This window comes from Equus asinus, chromosome X (genome assembly GCF_041296235.1).
Source record: "Equus asinus isolate D_3611 breed Donkey chromosome X, EquAss-T2T_v2, whole genome shotgun sequence".
NCBI lineage: Eukaryota > Metazoa > Chordata > Mammalia > Perissodactyla > Equidae > Equus > Equus asinus.
Genome location: NC_091820.1, coordinates 107,814,035 through 107,831,038, shown reverse-complemented (window position 1 = coordinate 107,831,038; position 17,004 = coordinate 107,814,035). Strand labels below are relative to the sequence as shown.

Sequence of the window (17,004 nt, the reverse complement as noted above, 5' to 3'; positions counted from 1 at the left end):
TATATGCCTTTTGAGGTGAATAACCAAAACCTTTTAAATAAAATGTTACGAGAGTGAAGGTGAGAGGGTAAAATACGGTTAAGCCAAAGAGGCTGTCTAAATGGGGGTGAATGGTACCAGAATATGCCATCCCAAAGCAGGCCTTTTTGCAACAGGGATTATTCTGAGCTAAAGGCCACTGAGAACCAGCCAATGTAGGAGAAGCTCCAAAAACAGGGCACAAGACTTCCTTTTGTAAAGGAAATTTCCATTTGTAAAAAGTGTCTCTCTCTCTCCCAGGAGGAGGAAGGCTTTTACTATCTCTTTTATTTTTTCCCCCAGTTTTTTTGAGATATAATTGACATAACATTGTGTAAGTTAAAGGTGTGCAACGTGATTTGATATACATATATCTTGTGAAATAATTACCACAATAAGGTTATTTAACACATCCTCCAGCTCACATAGTTACTTTTTCTTGGGCATGGTGAGAACTTTTAAGATCTACTCTCTTAGCAACTTTTAGAGTATTGTTAACTATAGTCACCATGCCGTACATTAGATCCCCAGAACTTAGTCATTTTATAACTAAAAGTTTGCACCCTTGAACCACTTTCATTCATTTCCCCACCCCTGCCAACCACCAATCTACTCTGTTTCTATGAGTTTAGTGTTTTAGATTCCATATAGAAGTGAGAATATATAGTACTTATCTTTTTCTGTCTGACTTATTTCACTTAGATAATACCCTCAAGGTTCATCCATGTTGTTACAAGTGGCAGAATTTCCTTTCCTTTTCTTTTTTTTTTGAGGAACATTAGCCCTGAGCTAACATCTGCTGCCAATCCTCCTCTTTTTGCTGAGGAAGAGTGGCCCTGAGCTAACATCCTTGCCCATCTTCCTCTACTTTATATGTGGGACATCTGCCACAGCATGGCTTGACAAGTGCTGCATAAATCCTCACCTGGGATCCGAACCAGCAAACCCCGGGGCCGCCAAAGCAGAATGTGCAAACTTAACCACTGTGCCACCGGGCTGGCCCCATGGATTTCCTTTTCTGTGACTAAATACTATTTTTTTTTTATTAATGTTATGATAGATTACAACCTTGTGAGATTTCAGTTGTACATTTTTGTTAGTCATGTTGTGGGTACACCACTTCCCCCTTTGTGCCCTCCCCCCACCCCCCCTTTTCCCTGGTAACCACCGATCAGATCTCCTTATCAATATACTAACTTCCACCTATGAGTGGAGTCATATAGAGTTCGTCTTTCTCTGACTGGCTTATTTCGCTTAACATAATACCCTCGAGGTCCATCCACGTTGCTGTGAATGGGCCAATTTTGTCTTTTTTTATGGCTGAGTAGTATTCCATTGTGTATATATACCACATCTTCTTGACTAAATACTATTTTATTGTGTGTGTGTGTGTGTATACACACACACACCACATTTTCTTTATCCATTCCTCTATTGATGGACACTCAGGTTGTTTCTCTGTCTTGACTATTGTGAATAATGTTCCAATGAACATGGAGATGCAAATATTTCTTTGAGATAGTGATTTTATTTCCTTCAGATAAATACCTGGAAGTGGGATTGCTGGATCATATGGTAGTTTTATTTTTAATTTTTTTGAGGAACCTCCATACTGTTCTCCATAGTGGCTATACTAATCTATACTTCTACCAACAATGTACAAAGGTTCTCTTTTCTTATTATCTGTTGTCTTTTACCAACTCTTATCAATGGAGAAGGCATGGCTTAAATCTGCATAACAAAACTTACTAACCAACCCTTGTTTACCATACTTTTCCTAGTCATCTTCCCATAACTTGCCTCCCCTGCCCAGAAGCCCAAAACTTCTTTTCCTCGTTTAGCCTAAAATGCTTTATATAAGCCCAAGTTCTAACCACTTCTTTGGGTTATTCATTGCTGGATGCTGTGTGACACATGTTGGTAAACTTCTATTTGTTTTTTCTCTTAGTAATCTGTCTTTTGCCACACTCATTTACAGGGCTCCAGGTTTAGAACCTAAGATGGGTAGAGGACAGGATTTTTTTCCTTCCTTACAAGGCACATTCATCTGGTGCATCCTGTCCCAGCCCTACCTCATGGGGCCTCTAAATAGATTCAAACAAGCCTGAGTATTTAGAGTGAACACAGCTTAATCCATCTTCTTTGCCCTTTGTTGCAAATAATCACCTTGAGTCATTTTAGAAGGCTGTACATGCATCCCAATGACGTGATTTCTGTTCCTAAAAGTGATGTATCTTCCTGACTAGAATTATCTGTAGAGTCTGTGGAATAAAAATCATTTTAACTCTTAGTAAATATTCATTCTCAGAGTAATCTGGCCTTTGGAAATTGGAAAAAGTTATTTAGATCTAATTCTAAAGAAAGAGCAGGTGAACAATATGGATGATAATAATAATGGTTGGGGTCAAACCTGAAATACTACTTAATAACTGTTTTATCTATTCATATCTGAGCCTCTGGAAACTGTCCCACAGTGGCTGATCCAAATCTTCTCTAGTTTCTTTAAATTTCAAACTCTCCCTAAAGCCTTCATGAACAATCAATAACCTGGTTTCCTAGGTCACTGAGAAGATGGAAGCTTGTTTGACTTCACTACTATCCATGTTAAGATTTCTCTGAATCCACACTCCCATCTCCTCTCTTAAAATCAGCTTCTCATGTGGTTTGAGCATAGAGCCCACACAAGCACACCGTCCACAATTTCCTTCTGTAAATGGTTCATTGCCACGTTTGCAGAGAAGCACACAATCTTTCTGCTTGTAATTTAAAATTAACCACACAAAGAATCAGGATCACACAAGTCTGAAGTATGTGAGCAGGAAGAGGCCTTCTTAGAAGTCCACTTATCTTATTCTCTCCTTTTAATAATGAGGCTAAGATCCAAGGAGAAAAAGTGACTTAAAAACCTGAGCCAATTGATGGCAAAGATGAAATCAGATCTTACAACAAATGCCTATCATTTTATGACTTCTTTTTTACTTTATATTGCCTCTTAAAAGGACTCAGAACAAGAGAAGGCATAGAAATAGTCGTTGGAAAAACATACATTCTTTCATTCTAAATGTTGGTGAGGAATGTTACTTAACATGGTATTGGAAGTCCTAGCCAGAGCAATTAGGCAAGAAAAAGAAATAAAAGGGATACAAATTGGAAAGGAAGAAGTAAAATTGTCACTATTTGCAGATGACATGATTTTATATAAAGAGAACCCTAAAGAATCCACCAAAAAACTATTATAAATAATAAATGAATACAGTAAAATTGCAGGGTACAAAATCAACTTCAAAAATCAGTTGCTGGGGCTGGCCCAGTGGTGCAGTGGGTAAGATTGCACATTCCACTTCAGCAGCCTGGGGTTCACCGGTTTGGATCCCAGGAGCGGACCTACGCACCGCTTGTCAAGCCATGCTGTGGCAGGTGTCCCACCTATAAAGTAGAGGAAGATGAGCACGGATGTTAGCTCAGGGTCAGTCTTCCTCAGCAAGAGAGGAGGATTGGTGGCAGATGTTAGCTCAGGGCTAATCTTCCTCCAGAAAAAAAAATGAGTTGCATTTCTACACACTAACAACAACAAAACTGAAAGAAATAAAAAATACAATACCATTTACAATCACAACAAAAAGAATACCTAGGAATAAATTTAACTAAAGAGGTGGAACACCTCTACACTGAAAACTATAAAACATTGTTGAAAGAGGACACAAAGAAATGGAAAGATATTCCATGCTTATGGATTGGAAGAATTAACATAGTTAACATATCCATATTCCCTAAAGCAACCTACAGATTCAATGCAATCCCTGCAAAGTCTCAATGACATTTTTCGTGTAAACAGAAAAAAGAATTCTAAAATTTATATGGAACAACAAAAGACTCTGAGTAGCCAAAGCAATCCTTAGAAAACAGAACAAAGCCAGAGATGTCACACTCTCTGATTTCAAGATATACTGCAAAGCTCTAGTAATCAAAACTGCATGGTACTGGCACAAAAACAGACACACAGATCAGTGGAACAGAACTGAGAGCAGAGAAATAAACCCACACATCTATGGACAGCTAATTGTCGACAAGGGAGCCAAGAACATACAATGGAAAAAGGAAAGTCTCTTCAATAAATGGTGTTGGGCTCATATGTGGAAGATAAACAAACACATAGGTAAGAAGAACAGATTAGTGGTTACCAGAAGGGAAGGGAGTAGGGGGAGGGCAAAAGGGGTAAAAGGGCACATAGTGTATGGTGACAGATAAAAACTAGACTATTGATGGTGAACACAATGCAGTCTATAAACTGAAATATAATAATGTACACATGAAATTTACACAATGTTGTAAGCCAATATGAACTCAATAAAATAATTTTAAAAATACTTTGTAAATCCTGTGGGGGGAAAAAAAGATCCTATGCCTGGGAGCTAACTGGTCAAAATAAATTAAGTAAATAAGTAAATAAATAAACAGTGTTGGGAAAACTGGACAACCACATGCAAGAGAATGAAAGTAGACCATTATCTTACACCATACACAAAACTTAACTCAAAATGGATTAAAGACTTGAATGTAAGACCTGAAACTATAAAACTTCTAGAAGAAAACATAGGCAGTACACTCTTCAACATCCGTCTTAGCAGTATCTTTCAAATACCATGTCTCCCCAGGCAAGGAAAACGAAAGAAAAAATAAACAAGTGGGACTACATCAAACTAAAAAGCTTCTGCACAGCAAAGGAAACCATCAACAAAACGAAAAGACAACCTAATAATTGGAAGATGATAGTTGCAAATCATACATGTGATAAGGGGTTAATATCCAAAATGTATAAAGAACTCACACAACTGAACAACAAAAAGAACAAACAGCCCAAGTGAAAAATGAGCAAAGGATCTGAAGAGACATTTTTCCAAAGAAGTTATACACAGATGGCCAATAGACACATGAAAAGGTGCTCAACATCACTAATTATTAGGGAAATGCAAGTAAAATCCACGATGAGATATCACCTCATGCCTGTCAGAATGGCTACTAATAAAAAGACAAGAAATAACGAGTGTTGTAGAGGATGTGGAGAAAAGGGAACTCTCATACACTGCTAGTGGGAATGTAAACTGGTGCAGATGCTATGGAAAACGGTATGGAGATTCTTCAAAAAATTAAGAATAGAACTACCATGTGATCCAGCTATTCCACTTCTGGGTATTTATCCAAAGAATACGAAAACACTAATTCAAAAATGTATTTGTGCCCCTATGTTCATTGTAGCATTATTCACAATTGCCAAGACTTGAAAACAACCTAAATACCCATCAACAGATGAATGGATAAAAAAGATGTGGTATATATATACAATGGAATACTACTCAGCCATAAGAAAGGTGAAATCTTGCCATTTGTGACAACATAAATGGAACTTGAGGGTATTATGCTAAGAGAAATAAGTCAGATGGAGAAAGCAAAATACCATATGATTTCACTCATATGTGGAAGATAAAAAAGAAAATCACACATAGATTAGAGATTAGATTGGTAGTTACCAGAGGGGAAGTGGGGAGGGAGGCAAAAGGGGTGACAGGACACGTGTATGCTCATGGATGGTAATTACTCTTTGGGTGGTGAACATGATGTAGTCTACACAGAAATCGAAATATAATGATGTACACCTGAAATTTATATAATCTTATAAACCAATGTGACCTCAATAAAAAAGAAATGTTGGTGAGGAAAGTAAAGCATCGAACATTGAAACGTCTTTATTATTTTTAGTGCTGCTGGTCCCAAAATATATATTTACAGAAAGCTTTGGCATCAGATAGATAATCACAATTTGATCTACTTTTGTGTGTCTGGTGAAAGTGCCAGTCCAAAATTAAGTGGATTCTAAGATTCTCAAAAGAAATTTTGAATATTATTTACTTTTTTCACTAGTGAAACTGATAGCTTCATATAAACATGCTATGCTCAAGCTCTTAGAATCTATTCTAGTAACAGGAAGAGCTAAGACATTTCTTTAGGATCCCTGAAGTAAATTCTGTGATGCTCTGTAATGTCTGGGGTGATATAGGAAATGTGATTATCTAATCTCGATGAAAAGTCAATTTTGAGGAGACAGTATTTTATCTTCCTGTATGTATATAAGTACTTCATCTTCCTGTCAAAACCCTGAAAGTTAGAGAGTTTTTGGTTCATACTTCAGTCCTTCTCCCTCCCACCAAAAGGAGAGAAATAACTATATTAAAGTTTTCATAGAATCTAGAATGAAAAAGAATAAAACTTTAGGTAGAACCTCACAATTGCAGCGATGCAGTTATGAAACAAACAAAAGAAGATCTAAATATAAATAGCATTAAGATAGTCATAAGGCTGGCATGTCCTCAAAGCCATTTATGTAAGACATTAACATGGTATGAAAAGGCAACCTCATATTTCGCTAAACCTCCATGAATTAGGAGTCTCATTTTCTTAAAGTGAATTAGATTTTTCAAAGAAGCTAACTGAGCTGACTCCCAGCAGAGCGGGCGGGGGTATCGCGGTTTGGTTTGGTTGCTATCAGGGAGACTGACTCTAGAGACCACAGAACATGGAACTAGGTGACATCTCACAGTCCTCCAAGGGACCCCCTGTTGTAGGGAGGGGAAAGCTGCAGGATGCCCTGGGGGCTGACTGAGGTTGACCGCACCCAACCACACCCTTTCAGCAACCTAATTCGATTTCATCCCATTTATCACTTTAGTATAATAAGGCTAGTGGTTGTTTTTTTCTATATGTATTAAAAGTGATGAGGAAGAAATGGTAAATTATAGTAAGCTTATTTTAATTAGGGAAAACTAATATTCAGAGGTTATGTTTTAGGTCTAGAAGTATGAAGAACTGTATAACTGAAACAATATTTTAAAAGTTTTGCAAAACAGAAAGTAGAGGATATCTGATTAAATTAAAACTACTATCTCTAACATTTAATGAGTCTTATCATTTTGAAATTCTAACTGCTATTTTTGGTTACTTTCTTCTGTTTTTGCCTAGTCCACACAAAAATTCATTAAAATTAAACAACAGTGATTAGAAATTATCACATCAGATCTTACCCAATAGGTGGCTGCCATACTATAATTCTATGCAGGGTATCATTTATTTCATTGTGGTAAAGTATACTGATGCTACCTCAAAATATGGTACCATGACATATTGAATATTTTAAGCTGAAGGAGTTTGATAAAATGGCAGAAACAGGTTGGTCCCTTTGACCTTCCCACCCTGCCTTTCTTCCCTAAGCAAGTCATAAAACCCTTATGTGACAGGTGCCCTTCCTCTGTACCGGGAGGAAAGAAGCATCCTTATCTCTGGATTAGAAGGGACGACAAGAAGAGTCCAAACAAACAGGCTTTGCTAAGATTACCCTAGTTTATGACAATTACCTTATACTCCTTAACTTACCATATTTCTTCATGACTGTCCACTCTTCACCAAACCTAGCATAAAATTACACAGGTCTAACCATTTCTTTGGGTCTTCATTTCCTTATGAAGGCTCCTGTGTCACATGAAACTTATATCAAATCAATTAGTGTGCCTTTTTCCTGTTAATGTCTTTGTCAGTTTAACTTTCAGACCCAGCCAGAGACCCTAAGAGGGTTGAGGAAAACTTTTTTCTAACAATAGGCTTGTCAAGGACCATAAGCAAGCAGCTATGAATATATTTTGACCACATTCTTACCATTTCTAAAGGATTCCAAATATTTTTCAACTTTTATTGTTATAGAAGGCTTATAAATTTCTTTCATGATTTGTTATGGGTGGAAATGTACCAAAGACTCTATGTTAATAATGATTAAGACTCAAAATGATGCTGCAACCAAAAGCAGCAATAGGAGGATGTACAATAACACTAATAATTCAGGATTCCTGTGAAAAATTTTACTTAAGTAACGTTTGATCTGGGGCAGGAAATATCAAGTACATAAGAACGGAACTTCTCAGGAACATTCAGACACTTGAGGTACATGTTTCTTAATACATATGAAATTTCCCTAACAATGAATTTTTCCTTGTTAAGCATGAAATAAATAACTAAACAACCTCTTTGGAGCAACATTAGTTCTCATTACTATATGCCCTGGAGGAGAACCTGAAACTTTGGGTGTAATGGATGTGTTTGTTATTTTGATTGTGGTTATCATTTATCAGGAGTAACATGTCAATATTTATCCAACTGTACTCTTAAAATAGAGCAGTTTATCTTCTGTTGATTATACTTCTCTTAATAAAGCTTAAAAAACAATATTTGCAAATCATATATCTGACAAGGGGTTAATCTCCATAATATTTAAAGAACTCAAACAACTGAACAACAAAAAAACAAACAGCCCAATCAAAAAATGGGCAGAGGATATGAACAGACATTTTTCCAAAGAAGATATACAGATGGCCAATAAGCACATGAAAAGATGTTCAACATCACTAATCATCAGGGAGATGTAAATCAAAACTACACTAAGATACCACCTTACACCTGTTAAAATGGCTATCATAACTAAGACTAAAAATAACTAATGTTGGAGAGGGTGTGGAGAAAAGGGAACCCTCATCCACTGCTGATGGGAATGCAAACTGTTGCAGCCACTATGGAAAACACTATGGAGATTCCTCAAAAAACTAAAAATAGAAATATCATATGACCCAGCTATCCCACTACTGGGTATTTGTCCAAAGAACTTGAAATCAACAATCCAAAGAGACTTATGCACCCCTATGTTCATTGAAGCATTATTCACAATAGCCAAGACATGGAAGCAACCAAAGTGCCCATGGACCAACGATTGGATAAAGAAGATGTGGTATATCTATACAATGGAATACTATTCAGCCATAAAAAAGGACAAATTCATCCCACTGGCAACAACATGGAAGGACCTGGAGAGTATTATGTTAAGCGAAATAAGCCAGACAGAGAAAGACAAACACCATATGAATTCAATCATATGTGGAAGATAAACACATGGACAAAGGGAACAGTTCAGTGGCCACCAGGGGAAGAGGGGTGAAGGGGAGCACTTATATGGTGATGAACAAGAAATAATGTACAACTGAAAGTTCACAATGATGTAAACTAATATGAACTCCATAAACAAAAAACAAACCTCTGTGTCTGGGGCAAAGCAACCAAGGAGGAAAGTGGTTAAGTGATTGCTGGACATGCTTGGGCATTATTTTCAGCCCAATTTCAATAGGAAATTGTTGGAGACTTTCAGTCAGGGGCCTGATATGATCTGAGTGATGGCAGACAGCAGAGGTGTGAAACTGGGAGAGACAACAAGCTCTCTAAGTCCAGGTGCTCTTAAGAAAGAGGTCCATAGGTTTCCTTAATGTTCCTGAAGTATCTGTTAATCTGTGTATGCATGTGCACATGTGCGTTTTTTAAAATTAATTTCCAAAACATTCATTAGATTCTCAAAACGGTCCTTGACCATAAATTTTTAAGAGCCTCTTATTGATTTGACTCACATAATTAGTTGAAGAGCGAAACCTTGAGAAGAAAAATGATTTGTTCAAAATCAGAGGTGGCAGGTTGATGTGGTCATAAGTGTTTATGCTGCTGACTACCCTCTCTCCCCTGGTCTCCTCATTTCTCCCTTGCCCCAGGTGCTGATGCACAGAACACAGTGACAAGGGGCTGGCACACAGCGTGCGAAGCCGATGTCTGCTGAACCCTGACTTGCTCACCCACGTCAGCAGGAGAGTGTGCCAACGATGTGGTCCACAAGAGGTGATGAGCCAGTACAACTGCTACAAAATTGTCCCTTATGACGCCCTCATCAAACTTCACTTATAACACATATGTATTTGTATTAAAATCACAAAAAAATACATCATAAGTAATAATAACCTATTGATCTTTCAGTATTACTCTGAGCCTGTCCTGTGCTATACACCAGAAGAATAATACAGAATTGGCATTGAATGGTTGTAGTTTACTTCCTGTAAAGAATGACAGATGAGTTCACGCTTGATCCGTCCCAATAGCGATTTCAATTAGCTATAAATAAAACTGCTTATCTAGAAGGCCCTGTAGCAAAGTACACTTCCCAAGGGAAGTTTCACATCACCCTTCAGAGATTCCAATGTAGGATGACAGAAGGACCTTTCCTCAGCATCCAGGGGGACACACAGGATCGCCTCAAATTCTTTCCTCGCTCTAGGGTTTATGACAATATCAGGCTACTCTGACAGCTATAAAAGGTCCCAGGTTGCCGAAATATGCCTGTTATCTTTCCCCCATCTTGAGCACAAGAACATAGCTATAACACTAAATGGAGCCTGATATACTCACGACTTCTACGAAACCTCCATGGCACCAGGATAAACTGGATTAAAACACTTCAGAAAGTCATGCTGGTAAAACTCAAGGGGTAAGACACAAAGTACACTGAGAGTTGTAGTCCATTCCTCCCAGGGACGTGAAATCAGTTCCAGTCATATAATGGCCTTTTGGAGGCTTTGAGTTCAAACTGAGTTCAGGGGTGTTGGGACTTACCAAATAGGTTAATATTTCCACTCACACAGGCAGACCTCTCATGATCCTCATAATGAACAATTATGGTGACTGGGTGCATGGACACAGTGCTAACCAGATGCTAACAGAGGGAGTTCAGTGAGAGACCCACCTTGAGAGACAAGCCTCTTGTACAGAACAGGGCGTAACACACCATCACGCTGCAACTGAGAGTTGTATTACCTACCTATCAGAAGTGTGAAATGAGTGTCTGATCCTTGCCTGTGCTTGCACTCTGGGTCTACACCCCTGCGGCGCAGCACAAGCTGTAGACCACGCTCTTCAAGTCTCTTACAAAAGTGTGACCTGAAAGGAAAAGACCAGTGTTTAATACCTTTGCAATGGACACAAATCAATTTCCCTAAGGAAAGATTCAGCATGAAACAAACAAGCCAGTCTTTTTCTAGCTTTGCAAGAGAAACCCTTCCAGCCACTACACACCCTCGGGAGAAATCAGCCTGAGCCTAAAGATGGCCTGGACTTTATACTGCAAACCCACTGTCATGTAGTCACCTCTGACCTCTTAGTGACTTTGCAAAGTAACTTGTTGGGATCCAGCCCTGTGGTCAAGGACAACGATCTGCCTTTCTACTTGCTTAAACTACTATCCCTGAGGTTAATGAAATAAATAACCTGTGAGCCCTACATCCACGGAGAAGGAAATGTTCTCCCATCTGTAACTTATTGATTCCATGAGGGATGAGTATCCTGGCACTAGGTGGCATGCGACAGTTTGGGTTTTGTACAGCACTGTCACTCCAGTAGCTATAAACAGCTTACAAAATGGGACTGAGCCACTTAAGTAAGATGCTATTCAAGGAGCAATTTATACAAGTATCACAAAAGATCCACTTTATACAAGCACACACGCTTAGTATGCATGGCTAGAGCCTCAGTTTATTCAGTGGCAAAGGTCCTAAACCATGTCCCAATCAAGTAAACCATCAAGGTAATTCTAGCCCCAAGCTCACCAATCTCCTACTGCCAAGATACAACAACACAGCACCTCTTGCATCAAAACTGGAGGGAAAATGACAGTTTCTCAGTGGCTAAGTCATTTAAGAGTCACGTGAGTAAGAGGCCCGGGATAGTCCCTCTCATTGCCACTTGCATCCCCCAGATCTCCACCAGGCTCCCCCCTCACTTCCTTCAGGTCTCTATGTCACTTTCTCAGTGAGGACTTGGCTGCAGAACCTTCAGGAAGGTGCAGATCCCTACACCCTCTGCACACCCCCTTCCGCTTCCCTGCTTTAGGGAGCTGTGTAGCACCCACCACCACCTGTTGTGGTATATATGTGTCATATTGATCCCATTTTTTCATTCTCTCTCAGGCAAATTCCACCCCTGTGAGCGGGGACCTTTTTGTCTCTTTCATGGCTGTATTTCAGCCGGAAGAACAGGGTCTAGCACACAGCAGGTGCTCAGCCAATAATGAAAGTCACCTTTGGCCACCAGTCCCAATGTTCACGCCATTTCCCAAGGTGACCCTGTTAACTGTATAGGGTGCATCTTTCAGAATTTCCTCCCACTATTTACATTCTCATACAAGGGCCCATTAAAAATAGATACCTTCACATCGATTAAGCCCTTGACTATTTCTACAATACATTAAACAAAACTCACCTGTCTCTAGTCCTAACTGGAGACACAACCAATTACAGCTCTGTTAATGTAACCATAATCAACTCTTATTTTAGATATTTTCTCCCATATTTTCAAAAACATACTCAAACTGATTTCCTTATCAGTTTTGCCTGGCAGAGTTGTTCTTGTCATTCTTCCACTTAGGGGAAAATTACGGATAATTTTAAGCAAAACAGATCGAAAAACATAAGAAAAATTCCATTTACACTCTAGGAGAAGAAAAACTTCCTTCTGTCTTTCTAAGTTCTGTGGCTGGCCTAAGAATTAAATTGAAATAAGAGAAATTAACAGGAGGGAAAAAACTGTTTGAATTCCATACATAGGAAGGGAAGTTTCATAAAAGTTGTCTCTGGGAAAACCACTCTGGGAGTGGTGCTCTTCTTGGTACAAATACTTTTACTAATGGGATTTTCCTTTATAAAGGTAAATTTCCTTTAGAAGAGGTAAAGAGTTTTTCTTACCTTTGCTGGATTTGGTCACCTTTAAACTCAAAATAATCCATATGCCAAAGAGGCATGTTTCAGGGTGCACATTCTAAAGCCCTTCACCACCAACAGCTTCAACAATAATCAACATTTTTCTCATTATGTTTTGGCTTTTTTTTTTTGCTGCAGTATTTCAAAGCATATTGACTTCACCCATAAATCATAAGTGATACATTCCATGTGATCTAATATATCATACACTCACTCTAACAGATAAGGTCTTTAAAAAACCAAAATACCGGGGTCTGGCCCTGTGGCCGAGTGGTTAAGTTCACGCGCTCCGCTGCAGGAGGCCCAGTGTTTCGTTGGCTCGAATCCTGGGCAAGGACATGGCACTGCTCATCAAACCACGCTGAGGCAGCGTTCCACATACCACAACTAGAAGGACCCACAGAGAAGAATATACAGCTATGTACCGGGGGGCTTTGGGGAGAAAAAGGAAAAAAAAATTTAAAAAGCAAACAACAACAACAACAAAAAAACCAATACCATCCTTGCACCTAATAAAAATTACAGTTACTCCCTAATGCCACATGAAAACAACCATGTCCCATTTAATTTTATTATACCCTTTTTAGTAGGTATGAAGTGGTATCTCCTTGTGGTCTTAATTTCTACTTCTTTAATGACTAATGATGTTTAATGTACTTTTCTTGTACTTGTTGGTCATTTACATGGAGATAGTAATGAGGTTCAGGACATGCTACCCTTGGCATATTGATTATTTTAAGCTGAAGAAATTTCAGAAATGGCATGTACTAGGAAGGACTTTCTGACCTTCCCCTGAAGCAGGGCATAAAACCCTCGTGTGAGAGGTGCCCTCCCTATACCTGAAGGAAAGGAGCATTCTTACCTCTGGATTAGAAGGGACACAGAGAGGAATCTGAATGAACAGGACTCGGTAAGTTTCCCCATTTTAATACACTTAGCTCATACTCTGTCCTATCATATTTCAAAACTGACTATAGCGGAGCCATTTTAAAATGGAGTAGGAGCCGCCTTTCCAGACACACTGCTTTGACTGGACCAAAACAGCAATTGTCTTACAAGCAGTTGTGTGAGAAGTCAGCAGGAGAACAGGCACCCTGATCACAAAGACTGAGGATTGTGGACTTTCTGAAGCTACAATCAATAGTCAATCAATGTTCAGCCAAGACTTGCTCTCCGCCTCCAACTCCAATTAAAATTCGTTGCAATACAACCTCCCTTCTTTGCCTTTAAAAATCCCTGACTTTTTACTTCTTAGTGGGACACTATTTGGGTTTGAGTCTGTGCTCACTGAATTGCAATTCTTTGATCCCAAATAAACACTTTGCCTTTTAAACTGGTTTCTGTTTTTGTAACTTGACAATCTTTCCATGACTTTCCAGTCTTCATCAAACCTAGCATAAAAACACTCAGGTTTAATCATTTCTTCGGGCCTTCATTTACTTGTGAAGGCTCCCAAGTCATGTAAATTTATATTAAATAAATTTGTATGCTTTTCTCTAGTTAATCTGTCTTTTGTTACCGGGATCCCAGTGGAGAACTTAGAAGAGTAGAAGAAAAAGATATTTTCCCTCCCCTACAAGATTAATGGATTTGTAGTCCTGGGAGCCACATGTGTGAATCCATTCTGTGCCACCATGATTCACCTTGGCAAAGCCACTTAGTCTCTGGGGACCTCAGTTTCTTAGCACAATGATTACTTACTGAATCTCTGTCTATCCAGGGAACAGGGACAGAAAAGAAAGAGTGTTGACCTCGTTCCCTGCCTGGGGGAATAGCCATTACTCCCAAAAGTGAAGGACAAGAAAAATTGGGAGGAATCCAGAGAGGGGCAGCTTAGGCTCATGGTGGAAGGTCTTGTCCTATAATTCCACCTGGGGAAGCGGGGGAAGACCTTTCACTTTCCATTGTTCACAGGTGAGGAGATTGTGGCAGAGCATTAATATTTCCACCCAAAATGCTCCCCCTCAGTTGAAGGTAGCTAGGGTTTTGTGATTTCCTGTGTTGACCTGAACTGCAAAAAGGCAGCTGCCTGGCCAGGACAAAGCACCTCAGGGTCCTCATTGTCCTCCTCCCTCCTGCCCTGGAAATCCCCCCATCCCTGCCCAAAGGGCAGAGAGAAAGGGGGTGAGAGAAAGGGGCCATGAGTCAGAGCCAAGGCTGGGAGTAGCCAGACAGCAGGTGGTCTCCGGGGGGCCTGAGCCTTCGCAGGTCCTCTGTTGGGGAGTGGAATGGAGGCAGGAAATTCTGGGGAGTTAGGGGCAGTCAGCAGTCAGTTGCGCTGCCCTGGGGCTGATGCAGAGCCCCTGGGTTTCTTTTAGAAGTGTTTCTTTTAAGTCAATTATTTCATTCACCAAATAGCCTGCAGGTTATCCATGGGCCTAGGGAGCTCCTTAGACTATTGTTTTTAAAGGATCTTTATTTGCATCTCTCCCTTTCTCTCTCTGTCCTTAGGGAACAACCTCCCGGGATGATACACGCCCCAATGTAACAGCCCTCATCTCTGCGCTGGGGGCATCACCTGTTATCTTCCTTTTCCTCTCTAAGGTACAGGGTATCCTACGAACCTTACCTTGCAAAAAGAGCATGTTCTTTTTTTCAAAATGAAGGAAAATATAAATAAAGGCACCAGTCAGGCCGGAAAAACCTGCAAGTCACTGTGACCCAGCACACCCCACCCACCTCGGGCTGTGGACACCACCTGCAGCAGCCCCGGGAAGATGGAGGAAGAGGCGCTGGCTCCCGAGCAGGTCCTTGGCAAAGAGCAGGAGGTGACGGGCCTGCCCTCGGGATCCGGCTTCTCACCTGGGAAGGGGGCAGCAAAGGCTGTCCTAACCTCAGGCTTGTGAATGATACTAACTTATAACATCTTTTGAAAGTGTTCTTGTTTAAAATTCTTTTATCTCTAAGTAGTTTTGTGAATGGTGAACAGTAAATTTGTCACTTTACTGTTTCATGGCAGACATCATTTGCCCACTGTAAGAGAGGAAAATAATATTCCTTTTACTTTTCAAAGTTTTTAGCTGGTACCACTATAAAAAAAAGACAGATTAACAGGAGGAAAACAAACCAAAGTTTATTAATGCGTATCACGCCTATGTCACATGGGAGTCCCCAGAGATGAGTAACTCAAACGTTTGGTTAGAATTTGAGCACACATAGTATTTTAGCAAAGGAACAAATTTTTAGAGAAATGACAAGACAAAGGAAAAGTACCTTGAGTCTAGGGCAGAAAATTATGAGAAGGTAAATAGATGGGAAACTAATAGTAGATAAGGACTAGTTAGTACAGCTTGCTATGCAGATTTCTCTGATGCCATCTCTAGGCTGATAAGGGCCTAATGGTTTCTCCAGGGATTAACTTCTCTCCTTCCCGGTAGAGAAAGGAAGAGGGACACCTTTGAAATTTTACAATCTATTTTAGGCAAATAGGGGGAGGTCAGGGAGCTTTTGTCACATCTGCTGCTGCTTAAGTGCCTTCAGCTCAAAATAAGTCTTATGTCAAAGTGGCACACTTTTGGGTGGTATATTCTGCCACCCTTCACAAATCCATTCTGTTTATTTTTGGTTATTTATGAGAAATCTGAAGAAAACGTAGGTTAGGTCATTACATTTATACAAATTAACAAAAGACAAAAGTCCGCTATATACACATGCATTTGTTTGTTGCATATATATCCAAACCCACATGTCCTGTTCGTCATTTATACATGGTGAAAAACAAAAACAGATTAATTGACCAGGCTATTCATTATGTTTACTACTGGGCAGCGGAATTTGGAGGCACTTTCAATCATACTTGTGCTAGGATTTTTTTCTTTTAAATAAACCAGGAATTTGAATTGTGATTTTTAAATGTGGAAAGAATTTTCTGCAAGAATTGATGGTTGCTTAACAGCATAGAGTGTAGAAATGAATTTTCAACCTAAGATAATTATAATTCCATTTCCATGTGTGCATGTAATAACATGAAAAAACAAAACTCCAAATTTTCAGGGTCTTTCTGCAAGTGATGGGAATAATAGTGGTTTATGTTTTCATCTTTTTACGGATCTATGAAATAGGAGGATCTAAAATGAGGATGCCTTTTAAATTAATGAAACAATGACGCTTTTTAAACAAGTAAAAATTTAGGTTAAATGAAGAATCTAGAAATGAAAGAAAAGAATTCCATTTACAATATCATCAAAAAGAATAAAATACTGAGCAACAAACCTAACCAGGGAAGTGAAAGACTTGTACGCTAAAAACTAGAAAACAGGGGCCGGCCCGTGGCCAAGTGGTTAAGTTCGCGTGCTCTGATTCTGCGGCCCGGGGTTTCGCTGGTTCG

At 39.4% G+C, this 17,004-nt stretch overlaps 1 long non-coding RNA gene across 8 annotated transcripts in view; it reads right to left on the bottom strand.

Moving 5' to 3' along the window:
- The window catches only part of LOC123282622 (uncharacterized), a 48,793-nt gene that overhangs the window by 5,843 nt on the left and 25,946 nt on the right, over positions 1 to 17,004 (bottom strand). For 6 of the 8 annotated variants that reach the window (XR_011499761.1, XR_011499757.1, XR_011499762.1 and 3 more), the window contains exon 2: positions 10,745 to 10,863. This is a non-coding gene — a long non-coding RNA (uncharacterized lncRNA). Of the gene's footprint in view, positions 1 to 10,744; positions 10,864 to 12,925; positions 13,110 to 17,004 lie in introns of all 8 variants that reach the window. The other 2 variants (XR_011499759.1, XR_011499758.1) reach the window with 1 other exon arrangement.